The sequence below is a fragment of the Thermobia domestica genome, chromosome 7 (genome assembly GCF_964235325.1).
Source record: "Thermobia domestica chromosome 7, izTheDome1.hap1.1, whole genome shotgun sequence".
NCBI lineage: Eukaryota > Metazoa > Arthropoda > Insecta > Zygentoma > Lepismatidae > Thermobia > Thermobia domestica.
This window is the reverse complement of record NC_137460.1, coordinates 60,339,234-60,365,164: the sequence shown is the minus strand read 5'-3', so window position 1 is coordinate 60,365,164 and position 25,931 is coordinate 60,339,234. Positions and strand designations below refer to the sequence as shown.

At 36.8% G+C, this 25,931-nt stretch overlaps 1 protein-coding gene across 2 annotated transcripts in view; it reads right to left on the bottom strand.

Moving 5' to 3' along the window:
* Window positions 1–25,931, bottom strand: part of LOC145690152 (uncharacterized) — a 450,019-nt gene that overhangs the window by 258,973 nt on the left and 165,115 nt on the right. The window contains exon 1 of one of the 2 annotated variants that reach the window (XM_081764763.1): window positions 6,018–6,100. The exons of the other annotated variant lie outside the window; for it this stretch is intronic. The gene's annotated coding sequence lies outside the window, so the exon portion shown is untranslated. Of the gene's footprint in view, window positions 1–6,017; window positions 6,101–25,931 lie in introns of those variants that run through there. 2 annotated transcript variants of the gene reach the window in all.

The following is a 25,931-nucleotide window of genomic DNA, read 5'->3' as shown; positions in this document are numbered from 1 at the left end:
ATGGTTATATATTTAAAAATTCGCGGCCCGAGCCCGTGCAGACCTCTAGCTTCAATGCAATACTGTTCTTTTCATTCTGGTTTCAACTACTATAAAATTATGTGAGACACGCTTCTCCATTATAATTTCATGAAAAATTAACTATAGTTTACTATTCTAATCACTCAAAATAATTTTCCCTATTATCTCTGCAGGTATCTTACAGTTTCGTTGACACGGAACCATAATTGTCCACTTAAGAAACCCGACATATATATAGTCCCGTACTGATCTGCTCACTGTATTTCATATCATTTCTTATTGTTATCAAACAGGTAGACCTAGCTTGTTATTATATACATTAAGCCCGGAACAACCGAAGCAAATAAACCTATAAGCTAGAATGTTATACTTGATCAATATAGGGGTGTATACCTACTTTTGGGCCACCCTGTATATATATACCAAATATGTCCAAAAGTGAGAGGCATGTAACGATCGATATATCTTATTGAGCTGAACAAATTTATAAGGGTGTCTAAATTCTCATGTGTAGTTTTCGAAAGAAATAAAAACTATTTATTTCTAAACCTAAAGATTAATGTTGTACTATAATCACGCGACCTATTAAGATGAATCTGGATGATGAAGCATACTTCATCAAGATTTTAGGATTAGAATTAGGAATTAGATTTCTGGGCTTTCGGCATCTATACCCATGTTAGCCCGTCACATAAGGATGACGTCCTTCAGCGATCACACTGCCCAGGGAATTGGAGAGGAATAAAAGAATGGGGAAGAAAGGAAGGAACGAAGCGGCCTAGGACTATTATGTTAGGTACTATCCCGGCATTTGCCTGGTGTGAATGAGGTGGAGGAAAACCCAGGAAAAACTTCACTCAGAATGACTGGCCTGGAAAAGCTGTTACACCTTCTAGACCGAATGTCCCTATCAAGATTTTTATCGTTCCACTAGCAAAACAACACTACATGGTGTAGTTAATGAGACATAAGACAAAAATATGATTAACTCTAAAAAAAAAAAAAAAAAAATCATCAATTTTTCTTTACACCTAAGTGTAACTTTCGCAAAGGCGAGATATATCTCAATCAATTGATCACATTGAGATAAACAAAATGACACGAGGGCAATTTTTGCGTTTCGAAACACCGACAAAAAATATTTTTATGGCGCTAGAACAAAAAAGTACAAGTCAAGTCAAAATGATGGACCCGACTTCATAAATTTATTCTGTAAACTCTAATAAGCATACGTTGTGGTGAGACATGTGCGAAGAAAAGTAAACTGTAAAAAGTTTTCTTTGAAGCATATCGTAAGAGTTTTATATGAGCACCTCGCATAACACGGCACACATTCCAGTGAATATCAGCAATGGCTGTTGTGATGCACGACCCGAATCTCTGAAATATTCATACTAGTGGTGGGCATAAAGACAGGTTTTTCGGTTTTCGGCTTTTAGAAAAACCGAAATCGGTTTTTAAAAATTTTCAGAAAACCTGTTTCGGTTTCTCCAAAACCCGGTTCGGTTTTTCACCGAAACCGGTTTTCGTTTTCTTCAAAACCGGTTCCGGTTTTTCCAAAATTTGTTCTATTTCTGACCAGAATAGTGTTTCGCTGTTCTCCAGAAACCGATTCCGTTTCCACAGAAATAGTTTGTTTCGGTGAAAAAACGAACCGGTTTTGGAGAAACTGAAACCGGTTTCGGTGGGGAAAATCGAACCGGTTTAGGTTAAAACCGACCCGGTTTTTGAAGGAAACCGGTTTCGGCGAAAAACCGACGTGTCTGTTTTTCGGTTTTCCGGATTTCTAGGAACCGGTTTCCGTTTTTTAAATAAAAACCGGGTTTTAGCCATCCCTAATTCATACCACTTTCGAATAGCCTTCGCCGTAGGTGGGTCTCTCCGATATTTGGTACGAAACGCCTTTGCACACTAATCACAACACTTGTTTATACGATAATCAAGCATACAGAAAGATGAACGCCATTTTCCTTAACTGCTCGCCGCTGACTCTTAGCAATAGAAAGTGGAAACACTGTGTGAGAACTAAACTTTGGAAGTTAATCTTTCGAATAGCATTTCCTATAATAATATATATTTAGGCCTATTAGATTTCATAGAATAAATTTCTGAAATCGGGTCCATGATTTTGACTTGCCCTGTACATTATTCATTGTCAATAACAACCAGGGGCGGATCCAGGGGGGATCGCTCCTCCAGAAGAGGAAACTTTCTTATTTTATATATATATATATATATATATATATATATATATATATATATATATATATATATATATATATATATATATATATAAAACCCATCCCAACGTTTGGAGCCCTTAAAAGTAGCAGTATGACAACCCATCGATCCTTCCCCCCAGAAGTCGCTCCTGGGTCCGCCCCTGATAAAAACTGATAGCTGAAGCAAATTGTTCTTTATTTATGTATTGTGTGTAGGAAAGAAAAACTTTGTAATTGAGAGGTTAAAAAAAAAGGGTTTGAACCTTCACAAATGTCGTGTTCCCACACACGACCTGTGAATTCTTCTATCTATTCTCTGCAACCAGGGTGACAATAATAACAGAGCTACAAAGAATGAAAGAAAGAGAAAAATTACCAAGCAGTTTCGCAAAAAAGAAAAAAAAAGAAAAAGCTTTCAAATGAATGGAACTCTGAAGACAAGAGTAACGTGAAGGAAAGAGAGAGAAAGAGAGAGCAAATGAAACGAAGCAGATAATTGTATAAAGACTTGATGACGTCAACAATATTCCAATGTGTCGTAAATGTCAAAAGATGCAGAAGCACGAACAGTGGTTATAGAGGTAAAGATATCAAACGTTTTCAGAAGACAGAAAGAGTTCAACATATACTGTACATGACAGTAACCTACAAACACGACTAAAATTTACCCTTTTCCTGAGCAAGCAGTTATATTCCTAAAAACCGCATAAAAGGGGAATTTTCAGTTCCTTGTTTTGCTCATAAACGGCATGCGAGAAGCGTTGTTCACTTGTCTTTCAGTAACAACGGAAATAAGAAATTACTCATAAGCAGATGTTTCCCTCATATTAAAAGCAATTGCATTATATACAAGGACTGACGATACTGGCTTCCCTATATGATTTTCAAAATGAAGAGGTGATGAATAAGCTTGTAGGCGTAATCATGGTCTAGTGATGAAACCTATTACTTGAGTCACTTGCGTCACGAGTTTAGGATTTAGGATTTTGTATTTCTGGGCTTTCGGCATCCAAGGCGAATATTAGCCCGTCACATTTGAAGGATGACGTCTCTCGGCGATCACACTATCCGAGAATAGAGAAGGAAGAAAGGATTGGGGAAGGAAGTGGCCTGGGACCTATATATTAGGAACCATCCCGGCATTTGCCTGGTGTGAATGAGGAAAACCTGGGAAAACCTCATTCAGGGTGGCTGGCCTGAAAAAGCATTTTTACACTTTTTCGACCGAGTGCCCCCACCGGGAATCGAACGCGGGACTACGCTACGCGGGGCCACCGTCACAACTTTTGTCCAGATTATTGTGTATAGTCTCGCTTCTCAGATCCGCTGACTCGGACAGGTCTGATAATCCAGATATAGACTCGCTGACCCGGAAAGACCCGATGGTTTGGAAGCACCCAAAATATCAGCTCTACAGCGTTACTGCAAAATTGTATATGTGGTTAATGATGTCCACTACTCGAGCACCAATATTCACGTGTTTGATTTCCGTTGGAGTATTTCTTATCCAAAAGGAATCATATTTTGATTATTTTGCCCTAATTAAATGGTCCCTAGTAGCAAAGACAACTTGAAAACCGCTTGCTGTGCAAGTCGACCAAGCTTGCATCCAGCTTGATTGAAAAACGTGCAATCATGCCGAAAGCTAGATTACAGTAACGAAGTTACATGAGGGCCACCTTGCATTCATTGCAGTGTTCCATTCAAGCTTGACGCAAACGTTTTACAAGTCAAGTCAAGTCAATAGCCAATGAACGGCCAGTGATGCTGTGACGCTCTGCGAAAGGTCTAAAGCATCGCTTGTAACTACAACAAAAGGCAGGTTGTATGAAAGAGTACATTTCAAGTGCAAGCGTAGAAAGCCAAACGCCAACCACGAGCCAACTGGCCGAAAGCTTTCTTGCTACTATGGGTGTATCCTAAAGGGGATAAGGGTTCAAAATTAATGCCAAAATAGAGTATTTCAAGGGTTGCTATCGTTACACTTTCGTTGAAATGCGCATCAGAAGGGGCTCAGACATTCAAATACATATATAAGCTGAAATGCTGTTCTTCGCACGGGAGAATGGTAAATATTTGAACACAACGCTAATAAGAGCGCTATCGCTTCGAGTTTTTGCTTTATGGTGATTCAATTTTGAAACTGGAAGTAGTCAAATCTAGTTTTGATTTCAATACAGGTATACACAAAGCGGAGGTAGAATCCTAGGACTCTGGGTCTTATATATAAAATATTCTTGTTATCTCTTACCCTTTCCGCTCTGACGCGTATCGACAGACAGACGGACAGAGAGTCGTTATATACAGACTTCCTTCCAAAAAATGTTCGTGGGAGGCAAAATCAAAATCTGAGTGGGCTGCACTGGGAACTTTTTGCTATAAAGGACGTGCCCTGCACAAGAGTATCACGTAATAGTAATTTTATTTATTTTAGCTCCAAGAAGGTGGGTAGCCAATTTCTGAGGGTTTAGCCGCCTGGAAGAAAGTTGGTTATCTAAGTCTTTCCATGTCATACTTATGCATAGCATAATTTGAAAGTCGAAAAGTATATAATTTGAACGTTTTTATTGAAGTCGAACCCAAAGAAGGGGATTTTATCGGAATTCACAAGGAGTACGTTTAAAAGATTCCTTTATAAGAGAAGGGATTCAGAGAACTGATAAGGGTGCGTTCATGAACCATGGGGAATAGCCATCCTCTGCAAAATCATATGATGCTACCACATGGTTAGGAGCTGGCAAAATGTACGGCTGTTAGTGGTCCAAAGCAAAAAAAAAAAGGTGATAGTTTATTCTTACGCTCTCTTAATACTGTGTTACTGTTGTGCAACATTGATGACTTACAGTACTTGATATCACTACGACCCGAATATGGCGACTATTAACGTTAACTATATGACTTTTACAGAGGTGTAATTGAAATGTATAACTAAGAAGCCAGACAGAGTGCCGTAACTAGAGGGTGGTATCCGGGGGCAGACCACCCCCAATATCTACTCACCTCAGTTGCTTGAAAACGCTCATCTTTGAGTCTAGTTTTTTCTTGCATTATGTTATACTCATCATGTAGTTCAAACAAAGCAAAAGAAAAATATATCGCAGTCTTCATGTTTTCGAGATATGCGCATGCACACAATTACTTGTGCATTATGCGCAGGTGCAGACAATTTGTTTTAATTTCGTTTTAAAGCTATCATGTATCTACTATGCCTCGCAAAGTTTGCTTGATCTCGGTAGAGCCATTCTCGAGATATCACGACAAATATCATCTTTAATGAATCGACTGTATCTCAGAAACTACAGCTTTTTCGACAAATTCCTGCTAGTTACACTAGTTTTGCAAGGTGTCCTATTAGCCTACCAAGTTTCATCAAAATCGGTTGTTGTGCCCCAGACACCTTGTGTAACAGGCCCTTTTTATCATTTTATCCTTGACCAAATTCAACGTCCCAACCAATGAGTAATTTTCAACTCCCAAAGAAAAATTAACCATGTTTCATGAGAATCATGGCTTACGACTTTTTATTATTATTATTATTTATTATTGAGATGGTATTACTAATTCATTCCTTTACCTCTGAGTAGTTTCAACATTAAATACCAAGGTTGAAAATATCACAACTGCAAAAAGCTATGTCTGAAAGTTCAAAAATTAGGAAATGTAAGATTGAACGGAAAAGCTTATCAAAGTACTACTATAATTTTTATATTGTTTACTTCTGAATTGTAGATTTGAAACTCACAACGACACTATTCACTGAAACCAATCACTTACCAGCAAAGCCTTAGTACTGATCAAAAGGAAAAGGTACAGGGTTACTACTCCACGAAAGCATGATTAATCAGCAAATCTTTACCAATAAAACCTTGCCATCACTGTGCACTAACACAGGAAAAAAAAATTGAACATCACCAGGTTTTTGTTTGGTTTTCGAGCTGTAAACAAAAAAGCAAAACCAAATTATATCGCGAATAAAACTCCTCGCTAATGATTTCTCAATAAAAATAAAATCTGTTACATTTTGATGTTCTGAGATAAACATTTTCTTAAATAAAGAATTAATGTTATTATTGTGAAGAAAGTCACTTTCACAATTATTTCACACACACACATGTAGACCTAATATGTATGCTTGCAATGGAGTTATTGTTATTATTATTATTTGACGTAATTCTTAACGATTATATTCAACTTCATAATATATCTGTATTTTCAAAAATGATTTATTGATATTTACGTATTATGAAAGCTTTTCTTTTAATGACACGAACCAGACCAAGAATTTCACTTTAAATTTTGATGAGTCATTTTTAACTGGCATGTTACAAAATATTATGTGATTCTGCAAATTTTATTACGACAAAATTTCTTCTCGTTCTTTTGTGTTCATGAGAAACAGTGAAAATCAGTTGCTTCTTGTACTTAATTCCACAGTGGTAGTATATTACCTATCAAAGCTAAAATGTCATTATGCATATTAATATCACTACATATAAAACCGTAACATGGCCTTTCTTTTTCTTTCTTTTTTCTTTTTTTCTTTTCTTTCTTTCTTCTTTTTTTTGTGTAAGTTGAATGAAATAATTTATATTACCTCTTTGATAAGTATTACTTGGTGACCTATCAACATTTCAGAGTAGGTTAGGTTCGATTAAACTGCTGCAAGAGGCACATTGTTGGTAGATCAGCAATCGACGGCGTAAGTGCAAAAACTCGTATCTCCACTTTTTATGGAATTTTAGATTTTACTTGCATTCAATTCCCCAGATCTGAATCTACGTATGTGCAAAAGTTTGTGAAAGAACACCCAATAAAAAAAAAAAAACGCGAAAAATATATTTTTTTAAAACCTCGTAACGCATTTCTTGTGGTAACACCAGAACGCTTTTATTGCTCTCCTGAAAACTTTGGTTTTCATGAGTTACGAGGTTTTGCACTTTCGCCATCGAAGGTCAAAAAGTAATACTAGCATCAAGATATCACTACATTTTTGAGCAAATGTTGTTAGGCAACAAATTAAACCATTTATTTCTTTTTTTTATGAATATAATGTCCCATGGTTAATGATTAATATTTGAGATTTTAAATATTGTAGTTTCCTTTTCAACTCACAACAGTTTTAGTAATTGTAATTAGATTATGATTAATTTGTTTGTGTATTACAAAATTTTCTTAATTATTAACAACTTTTCCATATCTAACTAATTTCCTTCTGACACCATGTATTTTCTGAATTACAGTGACGATAGTAGCTTTACTTTTTGGGAGCCCAAGTGGAGGAGCAGAGATACTTTTGGGATGGGAACTTATTATTATTATTATTATTATTATTATTATTATTATTATTATTATTATTATTATTATTATTATTATTATTATTATTTAAAGTACTGAAAAGGATTATTTTGTCTTACTTGACTTCAGGGGTGGGTCCAGGATGGACTTCAGGGGCGGATCCACCACGGACTTCTGGGGAAGCAGTGGGTCGTAATACTGCTTCTTAGATCTACTTTTAAGACCTCGAACTTCACCGTGGCCAAGCGGTTAGCGTACGCACCTTTGGCGTGGGAGACCCGGGTTCGATTCCCGGCGGAAGCTCATGTGGTTTGGATTCCATGTTAATCAGTAGGTCCACGTCTCATATAGCCTCGATGCTGAACGGGACATTAAACTCAAAATCAACTCAACTTTCAAGAGCTTCAAACTCTGGGATAGGTTTTATTTATATATAAAATAAGAAAGTTTCCTCTTCTGAGAGGCAATCATCCCGATCGCTCCTCCTGTATCCGACCTTGCTTGACTTACATTGAAATACATCATGTCTGGAGGGGCAGGGCCAGTCTCCATTCTCCCCCCCCCCTCTGACGTTATTATTACCTCAAAACCTAAGATTGAGTAACGCACATATAGTAGGCTGTGCTGGTTTGTGTTTGTTAATTAGTTCAAAGACTCCTTAAGCAGATAATCCCAAAATTATCTTTCACGGAATAAAGGATATACAGATTCGTTTGCCAATTGCAAGACGACTATTGGAGAACTAAACTAACACTGTGTTGAGATAAGAGCAATCTACATAACAATCATTAAATTTAAATTTGACGTAATATGAATGTATAGACACTGAGTTGTTTGGATATAATGAACTATTGTAAGTGTTGTCATCAGAGATAAACATGCCTCCAAAATTTAAACAGCATTCGATTGTTGGACATGGGTGGAAAAATTATTTGCAAAAGGGTCTTACCTAGTAAGATAGTGAAATCGACCCTTGATCCAAATTGGGTCACTATTGACAAAAACGTTACCCTTGACCTAAAACTTCCTCAAAAAATTTTTGCCCCCTACCCTCTCCCTTTACCGAATTACAGTATTATACATGATCAAAATTGAATATATTTTAAATTTTCGTCGTGGGGGTGGTCCAAAAATTTTAAAAGTTTCACAGATTGTAGATGTTATCTAGATGTAATTGTGCAATTTTTTCAAAAAAAAAAATCCATGCGTATTTTTATTTTTTTGGGTATTGAAAATTTAAAAAAAGTGTAGAAATTTTTTTTGGGGGGGACACGTTCCTGATTTTTTGGTTAAAAAATTTGTTGTACCCTTAGGTACAACATATACTTTTTCGGGGCCTGAAAGTGATGGCAACATTGTCAAAAAGAAATAAAACTGAAAACAAACGTGTTTTTCGCACAGTTTTTCCACCATTTTAGGGCCCTCAAGGTGAGGGTCCCTTTCAAACAATCCTTTGCTAAAGTTCACAATTTTCCTTTTTCTTACGTCTCTTCCGCTTCTCCGTCGTTTTTCGGCTGCTTCGATTGTGTCCATTTCGGAACAAAAATACCAAATATATCTCCGCAACAGTGCTTTCACTTTAACCGACTTTTGCACAACAAAGCCACACACAGCTCGCGGTAGAGAGCGCCACTGTGTGCCGCCAGTGAAGCAAGCACTGATAGATACGAGAAGCCGATGCGAGGTAGGTGTAGCTTTGTTGTGCAAGAGTCGATTGAAGTGGGAGCACTGTTACGGAGATATATTTGGTGTTTCTATTCCGAAATGGACACAATCAAAGCAGCCAAAGAACGACAGAAACGGAAGGGATGCAAGGGAAAGGAAAATTGTGAACTTTGACAAAGAATTGTTTGAAGAGGCCCTCACCTTGAGGGCCCTAAAATTGTGGGAAAACTGTGCGAAAAACACGTTTGTTTTCAGTTTTATTTATTTTTGACAATGTTGCCATCACTTTTAGGCCCCGAAAAAATATATGTTGTACCTAAGGGTATAACAATTTTTTTAACCAAAAAATCAGGAACGTGTCCCTCCCCCCAATTTTTTTACATTTTTTTTGGAAATTTTCAACACAAAAAAATTAAGAAAATACGCATTGATGTTTTTTTTTTTTTTAAAAATTGCACATTTATACCTAGATAGTATCTACAATCTGTGAAACTTTCAAAATTTTTGGACCAACCCCACCAAAATTTTTTAAAAAATCAATTTTGAGCATTATGATACAATAATTAGGTAAGGGGAGGGGGTAGGGGTCAAAATTTTTTTGAGGTAGTTTTAGGTCAAGGGTAACCTTTTGGGATCAATAGCAACCCAATTTGGATCAAGGGCCGATTTCACTATCTTACTAGGAAAGACCCTTTGATTCAAACATCCTGATAAACAGAAAAGATTAAAATTGTTGATTAATTGACTTGTGTTTATGTCCTTTGTCAGCAGAGAGGGAATATTGGTAGAGTCCTACAGTTAAAGTTGGGATATGAACAAGGGCGCCCATCAGGAGGGCAAGAGGGGGCGCTCGCCCCCTAGAGGAAATAGAATTTTTAGAATAGTTACAGCAAAATTTGCAACTATATTTGAAATGTCTCTTATACTTGCCTCCCTTTGGAAACCACAACATGGACGCCCTTGGATATGAACCACTATAATGGCTCGATGCTCGCGCAGCGGGAAAGGAACCTGGGACTCGTACACAAAAAAACGCTCTCTATCCACTAGAGTAGAAAGAAGAACTAAGATTAAAATCTTGCAACAAAATATAATTTTATAAATTGTCCCTTTTTTTTTAGGAATATATGCTTCTTTGTAGTTACAAAGCTTGATAGAGGGCTTATTAATCGTGCAATTGATTACAGCTTTAAATACTATTAAGTCGGCTACAAAACCGTAGTTTTGGATTGCTTCTGGGCTTTGGTATTGAATAAGAACTAAAAACAATAAACTAAAACTAAACTCCTGGTGTAAGAGACCGTACTGGGCAGCGGCTGATTATCAGCCAGCATGTGGGACTCATGCCTTTGGTATCACGACATTGGGTTCCACCGCAGTTATTTCTGCCTTTCTAGACCGAAATTCGTTAATTCTTTCTATCAAGTAGCTTCTCAATCGTCCTCACGACGCTGAAAAAGTCATTGTAGGATTACTCTGGTCAGATTTGTAATTTCTGTTTTCGCCATTTCAACATATCAATTACTTTATGGAATAGAGTAGGCAGATTTGAAGTGTCGGTTTTATTATTATTATTATTATTGCAAAGAAATAGGAAGTTCAGTTACAAATTCTACCATACAATATTGGTAGCTTAGAGCTTAGTGTCCTAATATTAATAGCGTTTAAAGAAATAAAACGTCTGAAGATTAGCCATATACTATATCAATTGATAAGATCTATTAAATTGAGCTCAACATAATTAATGGATGAGGGTAAGTTCTCACTCATGGTTTTACACCAAATCAAGGGAGAATTTTTGTTTTTGGTCTGGATGATGTGCGATAACCACGCCATTTATTAAGATGGAACTGGTACCGAAGTATATTCTAACCACGCTTTCCACTATCACACTAGAAAGACAATAATACACGATATGGTTAATGAAATGTAGCCCATGAACTTTATTATTATTATTATTATTATTATTATTATTATTATTATTATTATTATTATTATTATTATTATTATTATTATTATTATTATTATTATTATTATTATTTTGTTCAATACAATCTTACCCAAAGGTGAGAATTATATGAATCGATGAATCACATCCAGCTGAACAAAATGAAATGATTGAGGGCAAATTCTCATGAGTAGTTTTCGAAAGAATAGAGAAAAACAAACTTTTAAAGCGTTAAAAGTATGTCGTTGGTTTTAACCTAACGCAGTTGATAATTTTCTTTTGTTCATTATGTTAGACAAGCTTAATTATTTACATACTGTATATGAAAAAATTTACAAATTTAAGTTCTTTTTTTTAAAAAAATAGGACAAATTTGATAGCGTGTGGTGGGCCGCGGTGGCTCAGTGGTAGAGCGTTCACGTCTGGTGCATGGGGTTCTTGGTTCGATCCCACCTCGCGCCAGGTAAGCTTTATGCTAAACAAACACCATGTGCATGGGTTTCCTGGGGGTTCTCCTGTTTCCTCCCACTTTCTTCACTCCACCATTTCATTCATTTCTCATCATCAGCGTCTTCTTTAGCCTAGCGGGCATAATCGTGGAACGTATACCTTAAAGATTTCATTTTATTTTCAGTTTTGATGGCGTGTGATCTAAGCGAATGAAACGAGTGCTATAACGCGACGTTGTGATGTGGGCAATGTGGTAAAGGGGTGTATGACTAAGCAGTGGCAGATAGACTGACGTAGATGTATACGTAGAAGTGGTAATACCGCAGCCCTTCTCATTCGCTAACAACATTTAAATGGAACTCCGAGCCCCGCCTTCAAACGACATTAAAGTTTGTCTCACGCTTTAGTAGATCCTATCTATTGTTATATAGGGTGTCCAGAATGGGAATGGGACTATGGTTTTTAAAAGTGTATAGTTTTAATATGGTCAGAGATACAGAAAAAAACATCCATATTGAAGGAAAACTCAAAAAGTTTTGTTCAGCAAATTTTCATATTCGAACAACTACCGGTGACGGCGCTAGTATCGCTGATAAACAGAAATGGCGTCGGCAGTCGAAAAGGCGCAATGCATGTGGTGGTTTGCAGAGACAAAAAGTGTTGTTCAAGTTCAACGAAACTCTCGACGTGTTTACCACAAGGATCTTCCATCACGCAACAGTATCCAGGTGTGGAAGGATCAATTTTTATCAAAGGGGAGTGTAGTGAAACAACACAGCGGTGGTAAATCGCGTGTGTCAGAAGAACATGCGGAAGCAATAAGAGAGAGTTTCTCACGTAGCCCGAAGAAGTCAATTTGCGCAGCGAGCAGGCAATTGGCATTTCCAAAGTCAACAGTGCACGAAGTGGTACACAAACGATTACGTTCGCGCGCGTATAAAGTGCAATTGTTGCAACAAATTAAGCCCAACGATAAGCCACAGAGAGCAGCATTTGCTACTGAAATTCTGGACAGGATTGGTTATGACCATAATTTCCTACCGAACGTTGTTTTCTCTGATGAGGCAACTTTTCACTTGCCTAGCTGTGTTAACAGACACAATGTTAGGATATGAGGATCTGAGAACCCGCATGCGTACATAGAACATTCTAGAGACAGTCCCAAATTGAATGTTTGGTGTGCTGTAACACATAATGCAGTTATAGGTTATAACACATAATGCTCTTTTTCACAGAGCAAACCATAACAGAAAATGTGTTCTTAGACATGCTTCAATACTTCACTGTTCTCTAGTTACAACATTTGCAAACCTCAAGTTATATTCCAATTGGATGGTGTCCCGCCACATTGGAGCCTAATAGTGAGGGAGTACCTTGATACTGAATTTCCTGGCCTTTGGATAGGCCGTGATGAGCCAATTAGGTGGTCTCCGTGCTCTCCTGATGTTACCCTCCTGGACTTCTTCCTGTAGGAGTAATTATGTGAAAGACCTTGTGTATTCTGGTGAAAAAATGCCTAACCTTGATGAAGTGAAGAACCATATTAGGAATGCGATTGCTTCAGTAACACCTCAGATGTTACAGAATATTTGGAGAGAGATTGAGTTCAGGCTAGATATTGTAAGAGTTACAAATGGAGCTCACATGGAATTACACTGAGGTAGAATGACTTGTAAGTAAGACCAAATAAACCTTTTGGGGTTTCCTTTAAAAGTCATGTTTTTTTCCTTCTGTATCTCTGACCATATTAAAACTATACACTTTTAAAAAACCGCCAGTCACATTCCGGACACCCTATATCTGCTAACAGTTATACATTTACTTGTAATAATGACATATCTTGCTAACAGTAACGCCATTACTACTTATAACTTTATTAGAAAGGATAATGCAGGAAGAAAAATGGCGTAAGATTATATACAGTGTAGAATGATTGACGAAACAAGACAATCCTGATGATAATTATCTTGCACTCGTTTCGTATAATGCGTAGTTTTAACGTGCAAGAAAACTTCACTGACGGCAATTTTATCTTTTTAAATAAGAAGAAAAGTTACGTAATAATTAATTGCTGTTGAGACACACCAAAAGATGAGGAAAAGATTCTTCCTTTGACTCGCTTTGACCCCGTCGAGAGTCAAGTCAGCTTCCAATTATCTCTCTCCGTGTAATTTTGCCACTGAACGCAGGAACTGTTATGGTTAAATTCACAGCAACTTTTCCTTCGCGAAAGGTTGGTCGTTTTGGAGAAGGAAGAGAGGGAGTGTGTAGAGGTAATTCTATAGTAACTCGAGTAAACTGGGTTAGGTTTCAGATTCTCACGCGAGGTCAAAGGTCACTGGGCCGCAGCATCGCGCAAGGAAGACAGAAAAGAAAAAAAGGAAAAGATCAGAGCACACACAAAGAAAGGGCAAAAATAAAATAAAAGACTAGATGAAGTACCGAGAATGCCTGTTGTCTGAGAAAGCCCTGTTGCAACGTCAGTGTGTGCCCAAGCCTAATACGGATCCCTGCGGGACCATACTCATCCATTTTCTGCCGAGATGGGTGGCTGATCCGATGCTCTTCCTACCCTTTTTTTTCATTTTCTCTCTTTCTTTGTCCTTTCTCTTTGTTGACTGACGAGATTTATTAATAAGAGACGAGGAAAAAAGGCACATACACACAAATCACAATCAGTGTTTCCACCTTATAACTTGTTTTGTATGTCATCGACTGAAAAGAATTAATTCTCTGATTCTGCATTAAGCCTTTTCGACTAACTTAAGGTTAGTGTAAAGGGACAAGGTTTGCGGATAGATGGCACCACAGTCTTCGTATCTCTCCCATATATTTTTTATCTTTCACGAAAATTTACAATTTCTCTTACAAATTTCCACCTAGAGACTTTAAATTTTTAGAGAAGGACCTTCATAACCTATTAAAGGGAACAATCCGTGCCGATTTTTTATTTAGAATTTTCTTCATTGTTGAAACAGTTCCATTGTTAAAGGTTTGGATTTCAACAATCAAGCCATTTCAACAATGAAGGAAATTCTAAATAAAAAATCGGCACGGATTATTGCCTTTGATAAATTATGAAGTTCCTTTTCTACAAGTTTGAAGTCTGTAGGTTGAAATTTGTAAGAGAAATCGTGATTTTTTTGTGAATAGTAAAAAATACATGGGAGAGATACGAAAACTATAGTACCATCTATCGGCAAAACTTGTCCCTTTAAACCAACCTTAAATAAAGGAACTTGGTTTACCAGAAACACATTTACGTATTTAACCTGTCTGTCCGTACGTCGTCCGTCCAGGAGACAGGAGATCTCAAGAGCTACTTCTTGAATCGCCATCAGTTTTGATCAGGATGTAAGGCATAAAAAATTAAAAATCGAATTCGTTGGTGAAAATTATAGATATCAAACCGGAAATGGTAGATATCAACCATTTCCGGTTTTAACGATCAAAACGGTAATATATACCAGAAATAGAAAACCGGTAATAGATAACGAAAAGTGGTTTCCTGCAATCGATTGAGTATCCAGTGATAGAAATCCTACAACTTCCGGTTTCAATATTGGTCTACATGGAGCAAGAACGATAAGAGATAACGGGGAGGTTTTTTTTATTATTATTATCGATTTAACGTTCTAATCCTTTTATTCGAACAGGACGTGGCAGAAATCGACTACTGCCTGTTTTAACGTTCGATATTACTCGACACTTGCATATTCGATACTTTTGACATTTTGATATATCGATTAAGTTTCGACATTTTATCGATATCGATTTTCGATATTCAAAACTTGGATATCACGCAGCCCCACCTTTGACAAATAAAGTGGTCTTATCCATAAACGAAATCAATATTCAAACGTAGAAGTACGGCCCCTTCGTGACCGAGTGGCTAACGCCTGTGCTGTCTGAGTACGTGATCCCGGGCTCTATTCCTGGTGGAGGTACTTATATCGGATAGAAACTCGAGCAGTGGCACCAACCCACAGTAGTCTCGGTGCTGAAAAGAGAAATTAAACATACTTAAATCTTCTCTCTCTTTTTGTTTGAATACTATATTCATTCTAGTTTTGGGAGCTCCTCCGTGGCTAAGCGGTTAGCGCACGCGCCTTTGGCGTGGGAGACCCGGGTTCGATTCCCGGCGGGAGCTCATGTGGTTCGGATTCCACGTTAATCAGTATGTCCACGTCTCTTATAGCCTCGTTGCTGAACGGGACGTTAAACTCAAAATCAACTCAACTCATTCTAGTTTTGGAACTATGGATAACTTAAATAAACTAGGGCATACAGTAAAAAGGATTAGCGCGCACTAGAAGTTTCAACTTTATACAGAAAACGCGAATCGTTGAAGGATGTTAATATTTTAACATAAGTTAACTCCATTACCGAACTAGGTCGAGAAACAAAATACAACTTAAAAAATTCGCTTTCGTTCAAGAGTGTTCGTGTGGAGTAACGGAGCTACGGACGAAAGGACTAATATTGCAATTGTAAGTCCGACTTATGTAGACCAGAGCAAACACTTGTTAGGATCAGGCATGTGGAACTTATTAGTATAATATTGTAATGTTAGACTTACGTTAGTCCGTTACTTTACACAACTTTTAAACGAAAACGAATTTTTGAAGTCGTTTTGTTTGCTATAGACAGAGTGATTATTTCGGCCAAATTCGTTAACGGAGTCAATCCGTTAATATCTTAACGGGGTAACGGCAAGTTATGTTAGTCCGTTACTCCACACGATAACTTTTAAATGAAAACGAATTTTTGGTTTCGTTTTGTTTTATATAGACAGCTAGAGTGATTATCTCGACTGAATTCGTTAATGGAGTCAATCCGTTAATATAGTAACGGGTAACGGAGAGTTATGTTAATATGTTACTTCGCATAGTAACTTTTAAACGAAAACGAATTTTTGATGTCGTTTTGTTTGATACAGACAGCTAGAGTGATTATCTCGGCCAAATTCGTTAATGGAGTCAATCCGTTAATATATTAACGGGTAACGGAGAGTTATGTTAATCCGTTACTTCGCATAGTAACTTTTAAATGAAAACGAATTTTTGGTGTCGTTTTGTTTTATATAGACAGATAGAGTGGTCATCTCGACTGAATTCGTTAATGGAGTCAATCCGTCAATATATTAACGAGTAACGGAGACTAACAGTAGCTATCCATATCCCCTTTTCTACAATTGAAACGAAAGTCGGTTGAAGTTACACATCTCGTCGTTAGATGGCAGCAAATATCCTTCAGTGGTTGACATCTAGTGCATGAAATTAAAACTTCTAGTGAGTGATCCTGTCTATAAATATACCACATTGACTTGACACCTAGTCTTCCGTTCCGAGCGCTGCTATCGGCTGAAGGAATTCCACTCCCTTTTGCTGAGGCTGTCTCGCCTAGCAACAGCTGGACCTTTATTGGCTCAACGCGTGGGTGTGTCGAGGGTGAGTTTTAGTTCGCATTTTTGCCACGGCTCAAGACATTTTGGCAGCACTTTACCACAGATTATTAATTTGTGTTACAGTTTCGAAAATATATCATTACCTTCATCAGTTACATTAACTGATAACGTCCAATGAAGGTAATGTTATATCTCCAAAACTATAACACAAATTAGTAAAAATCAATGTTTCCTATGGTCAGAATATGTCTTTATACATGTCTATGTAATGCAAGCCAAAATATTAAAACATTCTGTGTAAGTTGTGAATAGAAGATTTTTCAAGACAAAATGCGTCCAATGTTTTGTCCTGCTTATTTATTAGATATCTATAAGTATCCAGCCAAGAAACATCCATCAAATATTTATTTTATGTTTCAAATACAACTGAATATGAAAAATGACAGAAAATGACGTTATATGAATATCCAGTGGATGTCAATATGATGCTTTTGGAAAAAATAGTACATGCTACTGCATATTTAAATGGAAAAAGATCCTGGTACAAATTAACCTAGTATTTTGACCATTGGAAACAGCGAAAGATCACACATACACAAATCTCGAACGTGTTGTATACAAAAGCTATGTAGCCTCTGATGTTTGTTTCATCACATATTCATGACTTGAGCTTCTCTCTCTCTCTCTCTCTCTCTCCTCTCTCTCTCACACACATATTCAATCAAATGACCTGATTCGTGTCACTATCAGAGAAACAACACCTTGGGAACAGACTTCACATGAAGAAACTACATACATAGTGTCAACAAGTTGGAAAGGAAAGCATCATGCACTCTGTATTGCATTCCCACATTGCATATTTCTCACATATAACAACTATTCATGATTGTTCTTTGAAATTCTTTTAGACGTTTATTGTTATATCTACATTTCAATATTCATAACTGTCACGCTTATACGTTTTATGTATGGTTTTGTTTCAGATACCGGGATGAGTAATAATTTCGTAGTGTTTCGAAGCTTCTCTACCATGCGCTTACGATAAGTCTACAAATGCAGACTTGTTGAGCACAATCTATTGAAATCTATGGTTCTTGCTCCGTGTTCTGTAAGTGATACCGACAGCAAGTTAGCTCAGTGGTAGAGCGGTTACCTCTGGTGCGTGGGGTCCCAGGTTCAACCCCCGGCAAAGTAAGTTGGTGGTGGACTGGACAACGTCGTGTTTGTGGATTTTGTTGGGGTACTCCCGTTTCGTCCCACTTTCTCATTCCACTAACTCTTCCATCATCATTCACTTGCTTTAATCATCGTCTCCCTTAGCCTAAAAGGGCATAAGCGTGGGACGTTAAACTGAAATATTTCTTTTCATTTCATTTTCAGTGGTACCAGATATTAGGTTTGATAATACAAATTGTGTGATATAATTTTCATACTTTTCTCCACGGAATTAAACTAAACACAAGAAGCGTGATGTGCGTTCGAAACAGATTAGACTTAGAGTCGAATTGCTATATACTTAATTTTATGCCTGGTTATGCGTGGCTTGTAGCACGGAAAGTTCTTAAATTGAATCTATTCTCTTATTTTTCTTAATCAGCGTGAAACTCAAACCATTAAAACTGATAAAATATTTTAATCATCATCTGCTTGTTACATGGTTCTCTTGAACCTCATAAGCTGGTGCCTATGAAAGAAACCCGTAATCCGCGTCTTGGAGTTCTTTTGTTTTGCGTGTGGTAAAGAATATGTTTTGTCTGTGCATCAGATCAGATTTAAGTCTTGCCTTAGTTCGTAGTCTACATAAATTAGTAGGTTCACTCCGTCATAACTTCGGTATTGAACACAAATGGAACAAAAAAAAAAAAATCCATTTTGAGCTGCATGAAGTACAGAACATTATTGTGCTGCCAAAATGTCTTAAGCCGTGGCAAAAAAGCGAACTAAAGCTCACGCCCACGCGTTGAGCCAATAAGGGTTCAGCTATTGTTAAGCGAGAGAAAGCGAGTGGAATTCCTTCAGCCGATAGCAGCGCTTGCAACGGAAGACTATGGATCAAGTCAATGTGGTATATCTTTAGTAATGGTGGTTCCTGGTAGATAAACTCCTCGATTATTTCTAGTTCAAAACTTGGAATTGTGTCTTAAGCGGTTTGTAGAGGTCAAAAGAAACTTGAACAAGACTCTTGTTTAAAACCAATTCTATTTGATGAAAATGACGTCAGTAACTGACCCCACTTCTGTATTACCAAAATTTTCGATCAAGAGATTTTATTTAGTTCCTGATTTAAGCAATATAATTCAAAAAACGTTTTTTAAATAGCCAATCAGCGCTCGAGTTCATTGCAGGAAAACACAAAACAAAGTACACATGATTTATTTACAGTCATGTCCAAAATGATTGTCGCGTTGTAGCAATTTAGTTTGATAACGTTTTCGCCCTGTATTTCTTATGATATTAGTATGTGCATAATCAGTAAAGACATGTATGTGGTAAATTTCATGTCAAAAGAGCAGTAAATAAGAACAATAAAACGAAAATAATACTTTCTTGTCCATTTAGCAACATTTTGTTTTACTCATTCTAATTTTCGTATTTATAATTCTTTCTTTATAAAATTTACCACAAATATACAGTTCCTGATTATACACATAGTATCAATATTAAAAGTACCCTGCAAAATCATTATCAAATTATATTCCCACACAAGACAGTTATAGATATGTGACAATCATTTTGGACATGATTGTACTTGTGGTTCTTATATGCCCATGAAAGCAATGATAGGTATAAATATTAACTTCAGAATTTACTAGGTGCAAGCTAAGAATAATCCACCAAATTATTATTATTATTATTTTATGGTTTAAATGAATTCCCAAGACGTTCTGGACTGTTGCTCTGTAACAAAATGAAGGGGAAGATATACTTCCCCTTGTAAGGAGATCCGACGGACATCTGTGTGAAAACAGTCCTACTTCTTGTGACCAGAAGTGTACCTATGCAGATAAAAATACTGTTGGTTACATTGAAGTTACTGTTATAAAGAAAGAATATGATACTTTCTTTGTAAAACTATGTATTACTGCTTTTAGCACCACATACACAGTGCATATTGTTATACATTACATTTAGTACTACTACTACTACTACTACTATAAATTTATGCAATCTTTCTTTGCATGACAATGTATATTGTAAGCAGCAAACAAGTACCGACTAACAGATCTCCACCTGATTCTGTTTGATTTTCCAAGAGTGTTCACGCAGAAGATGGCGAATAGCATATATACTGCATAATACGTTCGTACGGACAATATCTCTATCTGGTTGAAGGCGGTTCGGTCGATTTCCTGTCGCGCTCTGCTCAATCGTGTGCAGAAGAGTCTGATCTTTTTGGACAGGAAGCCCTGAAGCCCACTCAGCCATGAATCCTGTCATCGCTACGCTATCCTCTTTCTCATAAAAGCCTGACTGACTGAAACGCTTGAATCAAAAATACACCATACTGACTGTCAATGCTCTTTTAGATGATCATAAAAGTTACTGTCTCTCCCCCCAAAATAAATTTTAAAAAAAAAAAGCTTGTTCCGCCACCTGCCGATTAATATTACATAAGTTTATTCTTGTTCTTATAAAAGCCCACACAAGTGGTTGTCGTGAATGTCTATTGTCCCACGCACAATAAGGCAAAGTGTTCGGTTTCGTTTGTTAGGTTTGTAACTTGTATGGTTTCATAACAGCTCTTGGCCTAATTACTTTGTATTGTTACTATATCATTATTTTCGAAACGCCTAGTGATGACACAGCGATATTAACTTAAATCATTTACAAAATTTAAAAAAAAAAAAAAAAATGGAAAGATTTTCGTTTGATATAGATGTCAATACGATAAGGTTTGAAAGACTTTTTTTTCTTTTTGTCTTTTCATTTTTGTAAAACTGTCAAGTAAGTTATGTAAGACGTATAGTCAGGAAACAGTTCCAATTTAAAACAAACGTGATTTGCAGATGCTATTAAGGTTCGTGCAAAACAAACAAACAAAAAAAAAAAAAAAAAAAAGATCATATAGATACCAATCCAAACTCTCATACACTTGTGAATGTATTTATGTGGACTTTCTCAGTTTCTTCGCACCTGTAATATAGCTAGGTTTTCTGTAGCTTAAAATATCGTGCTTACACATGCAGTGGCGTATTTACGATTTTGTTTCGGGGGGGGGGGGGCTTTGCTAACTTTCGGGAAGGTTTTTTGCCTGAAAATGTGAAAATTCTGCAAGATATTTCATATGCTTTACTATAGTAAGTAAAATTTCGGGGGGGGGGGATTAAGCCCGGAAGCCCCTCCCCTAAATATGCCACTACCTATATGTATGAGGACAGTCTAAAAGTTTCCACATTTATCCACTTCGAAATGCCTTACAAATATAAAGTTACGTTCTTTGTATATACATACACATTTACCACCTACGACACCATTTTCAGGGGCAGGGGGAAGCAAAGTACCTGAAATGTGAATTGCCATGTCTTCAGAAATTCCTTTCGCGAAGGTGAAGATAAAAGGAAGATACAAGATCTGAGGAATATGCGGGATACGGAAAATATAACAGCCATACTGATGCACTTTCATGGACGCAAGATGGGATGCATGAGAGCGGGTGTACTGTCGTGAAGTATGAACACACTTTGATAAAACATTCCTCGTTCACAAATTTTACTATACAGCTTTGTCAGGAGGTTTGAGCAATAATGATTTCATAAGATTTCCCTCAGGAGACTTATTTCGTAGTGCTGGAGGATTTCCTCCCTTCTCGAGCTACCCCATGAAATCTTGCTGGGTTTCAGTGTCAGTCTCCTGTAATCGTCTATTTGGAAGATAGTCCGTCAATACACCCACATTCATTTAAAAAAGAAAGAAGAGAGAGAGAAGAAAAAGAAAGAAACCTTGACAGAGACTTGCACTTCGACATTTGCTTCCCGATTGAATCTAGATCTTGTGTAATTACCAAACTTGGAAGAAAAGCAAAAATCCTTTAATAGCCAAAGTTCAAAAATTGATATGATTACTGCATTCTTTGATGGCTTGGCATTCTGAAATGTGTTAGCAGACGAGGTATCTACCGTGCAAAGGGAGAGGAGATAATATGATTCGCTGGTGACCAATATAGGAATTCAATGTTTTCCTTATTTAATTAAAGAAACTGTTGATATTTGTGAAAAGCAATTGATAAATGGTAGTTTTTTTATTATTATTTGGAAAGATTGAACTTTTTCTACTAATCAAGAGTGACAAACTGGACTGAGAAATATCAGGAACAATGCTGAAGTCATCGCTAGCAACAGGTATTACGAAATGAAATGAAAAGAGATTTCTGAGTTTTACGTCCCACGGTTATATCAGGTAGCTAAAGGAAACAGTGATGATGAGAAATGAGTGAAATGGTGGAATGAAGAAAGTGGGAGGAAACGGGAGAACCCCGAGGAAACCCATGTACACGGTGTTTGTCCACAACAAAGTTCACTTGGCGCGAGCTGAGATTGAACCTGGGACCCCAAGCACCAGAGGTGAACGCTCTACGACTGAGCCACCGCGGCCCCCTAACAGGTATTATGCTTAAGAACCATTCTTAAAGAAAATTTCTCTTTCTCTCTCTCTCAGTGGCGGATGTATAAGGTAACTGGGGAAGGGGGTCAGCCAAAACTCAGACTATGGTAAGTATACCATGAGTTTACTATAAACTTTCAAAAATATATAAATAATAACTTCGATTATATTTTCCTTTCAAAAAACTGGGAGGGCCTAGGCCTCCCCGGCTCCGGGCTAGATCACTCTTTTTATCATCCCGTTATCGTTTGTTTACTTTCATTTATGGAAGACTATTTTGTTTTGCGAACTAGGCAATAGACCCCAACCTTAATTGTGAGCTCTAGTATTCAGGAAGTGTTAACTCATTTCCCCAATCATTCCCTTGATTAGAGCTGAGCTGCAGGGCTGACAATTCCTATTTGCACAATATTTGTCACACAAAGCAGTGGTTCACACAAAGCAGCACAAAGTATTTATTCTTTTTTTAAAAAATCAAAAGATCCAATATATTTCAGTCAAAATTTTCATGTAGGCCTTATATCTGGAGAACTTCATATAATGTAGCCAAACCGAAACTATCACTTAACTCAGTATGATGTGCTTATTCCGTAAAAAGTACGAAAACTTGATTTAGGGACCCTTCAAAAATTTTGTGTTACCTGATAAAAAAAAAATCCAATGTATTTCAATCAAAGATTTTCTTGTAGGCCTTATATCTGGAGAACTACATATAGTGTAGCCAAACACAAACTATCATTTAACTCAGTATGATGTACTTATTCCGTAAAAAATACGAAAACTCAATTTAGGGGCCGTTCAAAAATCTTGTGGCCCCTGACCAAAAACAAAGTATTGACCAAGATCGCAATCTTTTAATGCATTTTTTGGGGTCATTCCTAAAATTCTTGGCCAAGATCGTAATGTTTTGATCCATATTATATATAATTCTTAAATTCTTGTTAAATAATTCGAATGCCGCTTGAAAGTGTATTAAAATTACGTAAGCCAAAATTGTAACCCCTTGCAGAAATACCTCCCTTACCAAAACTGAGTAGACATCTTTGTGGATCTCAAGAAATAAAAAGTGCATTACAATGCTCTTACAATTTCGATTTTTAAGAGAAAGAAACATTTGTCGATAAGAAAATTACCAATAAGGAAACCAAACGTAATTCGCAAAAACGCAGTGCCATGCAGTGGGAAATCAGTGCCCGGGGCAAAGTGTACGACGACGCCCCCCCCCCCTCTCTGTAATATGAGTGAGATCGACAGACCAGCGGCGAAGCGCCACCATGGTTAGCGCGAAGTGTAAAAAAAAATCAAAAATAAACCCTGCTTTTCCGTGATTTTGAGCACTTTTTATTACTTTTTCCTTCCATTTTATATAAATATTTTGTTTTTCCTCCCGAATTTTCCGCCCCCTTATTTCAGCGCCCAGGGCCGGTTGCCCCGCTCCCCCCCCCCTCGGCACGGTACTGCTCAAACGACAGCTTGTATAGTCAAGTTGTAGTTCTCATTAAACAAACTCAAGTAAGTAAATAATCTTGTATACACAAAAGCAGAAGAAACAGAGGCTTATTTCATATCAAATGTATTGAGGAAAATAACTTATGAAGCTTTTACATACACTATCAAGTTATGCATTTTCATATACATATATCAACTGACAAAAAATCTACTTATTTGTCATTTTTTTTTAATTCAAAAATGCAGGTATAAAAGGCATCTAAACTAAAATAAGCTTTTATAGTGCTATATATGATTTCAACCTTGCTTTTAAAACAGCCAAACCAAATCAGCTTTTTAATTTAATATTTGAGAGAAAAGAACAAAGTGATTTTATACACGCAAACTAATGCTTTTACTTAATACAACTAAAAGCACACTCAAAAAAAGTGTGTATATATCAAGCTTTTATACGATAATAACCCGTCGCACCCTCCTCTCTCGACAGAAAAAAAATAGACCAAGGTTACCTTACATTTTATTTGACTTTGAACACACAACACCAGACTATTTATTATTACCGCAGTGTGGCTAGATTTAAAAAAAAAAAAAAAAAAGTGTTCCCTCTCTTGTTTTCAATGTTACGTACGATTTCATCGCATACATACAGAATGTATGTAGTGAAACGAAATGAAGCCTAACGCATTCAGGACATCTTATCACTTTGCTGGCAGCCTCTGCTATTTCAATGTGACCATCCATACACACATTAAGCAGGATTGCCAGATTCTCTAACCAGAAATTCCAGTTCAGAAAGATAAATAAAGAGAAAAAATACTCTTGTATTAAAATTGTAAAATACAAGTATTATTATTAGTGTTTAACGGAAAGAAATTTGTTCAAAGAGGAAACTTATATCGAGCGTCCAATCTCATCGAGGTAAAAAAAAAAAAAAAAAAAAAAGATATGGATAAGTATAAAACCTCATGCGTCGTTTCCGAGACAATATATAAAATAATATTTTTTTTATAAACGTTGCACGATATCCAACCTATTAAGGTGAAACTGAAACTGAACTAAACCTGATGAAGCTTTACATCTAGACTAGCAAGAAAGCATGGCAGTATATTAGGTTACTACCAGTCCGGATTTCACCCGGACATTCCAGGAATTTAACAATTCGTCCGGAGTCTGGAGCAACAACTACTCCGGACGCCAAATGTCCGGGAATTTGAAAATTTATAGCCTAAATCTACGTTTCATATCTATGCCGTAGTGGTTCAAACAAGCACTATCGAATATTTTCATAATTCTTGTCCATTAATTTTCTGCTTCAGAAGTTTTAAATATCGCTAGCTTTTTTTAATAATTAATTAACTGTTTTGTACTTTATTCGGAGGTTCGTTATGTGATTGGCACTACTAACGCAATCTCCAAATAGGTAATTATTCTTTCCATTTTATTCTACAACGTGACAGAAACAATAAAGTGGCAATTTGTCATTATTTTTCTAAACACGGAATCCTTTTGAAACGAAATGACGTCAGCATTAAGCTATTAAAATAAATCTGTAATTGTAAGAAAATATAGTTACTTGTATAACATTTCAAATTACTTGCATAATAATAGTGAGTGTGATCGACTGAGATGGATAGTTTGTTCAGGTGTTCCTAAAATGTGAGCGTGTGTAAAATACGACAGAAAGTGTTAACAAGCCAAATGTTGTTTGTTTTAAATTTATGCCCTGATAGTAAAATTGCTTCAGTGAAACTACTATTGAAATTCGGCCTTCTAATTAGGTATACGCAGGGATAAAAGTGGATCTGAAAAGGTATGGGGACAGTACATAGCGGCATGATGTCACGCCGTCCCCTTGTCTATCTTTGCCCATTGT